The sequence below is a fragment of the Bubalus bubalis genome, chromosome 12, assembly GCF_019923935.1.
Source record: "Bubalus bubalis isolate 160015118507 breed Murrah chromosome 12, NDDB_SH_1, whole genome shotgun sequence".
Taxonomy (NCBI): Eukaryota; Metazoa; Chordata; class Mammalia; order Artiodactyla; family Bovidae; genus Bubalus; species Bubalus bubalis.
Window position 1 is genome coordinate 49,579,781 of NC_059168.1, and position 776 is coordinate 49,580,556.

At 47.8% G+C, this 776-nt stretch overlaps 1 non-coding gene across 1 annotated transcript; it reads left to right on the forward strand.

Moving 5' to 3' along the window:
* Nucleotides 1-431: 431 nt before the first annotated feature.
* On the forward strand, nucleotides 432-504 carry TRNAG-CCC. The gene has a single exon. It is a non-coding gene; the product is annotated as a tRNA-Gly (tRNA).
* The last annotated feature ends 272 nt before the right edge of the window (nucleotides 505-776 follow it).

The window sequence follows — 776 nt, forward strand, 5'->3', positions numbered from 1 at the left end:
TTGATTGTGATAACTGGACTATGATGAAGTAAGATGCTAACATTAGGGGAAGCTGAGTGAGGGATCTAGAGAGATTATTATTTTAAGGCATCTAATATTGCCTGAGAAGAGAAAATGTTTGTCTGAGGGTGAGAGAAGAGGGTGGGATAGCAATCTGGGGGATTGGGAAGTGTTGGGACTTCCTTCTGATCTAGCCTAGGTGCTCTCTGAGGCAGCCTCCATCTGGTTTACCCCAGCAGCTTGGGGTACATACAAGGCACTGAGCGCATGCTGAATAGGAGGTGGAATGTGTGTGGGGGAACTTTCTGTCTTCCTGAGCACTCTGGTGCACCCTACGACAGTGGAAAGTCCCAAGCCTTGAGCTCTATTCACAACACGGAAGCCTAATTATCAAAACTCGTCTTAGAAATGAAATAAGAAAATGACAGACTTCCCTGGTGGTCCAGTGGTTAAGACTCTGTGTTCCCAATGCAGGGGGCCCAGGTTCGATCCCTGGTCAGGGAACTAGATCTCACATGCCTCAACTAAGACCCAGCATAGTCAAATAAATAAGTAAATAAATAAATAAAAAGAAAATGAAGCCAGGACTTCCCTGGTGGTACAGTGGCTCAAAATCTGCATGCCAACGCAGGAGACACGGGTTTGATCTCTGTTCCGGGATTATTCCACATGCTGGGGAGCAGCTAAAGCCCACGAATCGCAACTACTGAAGCCTGTGTGCCCTAGAGCCCATGCTCTGCATCGAGAGAAGCCACCACAGTGAGAAGCCCGTGCAC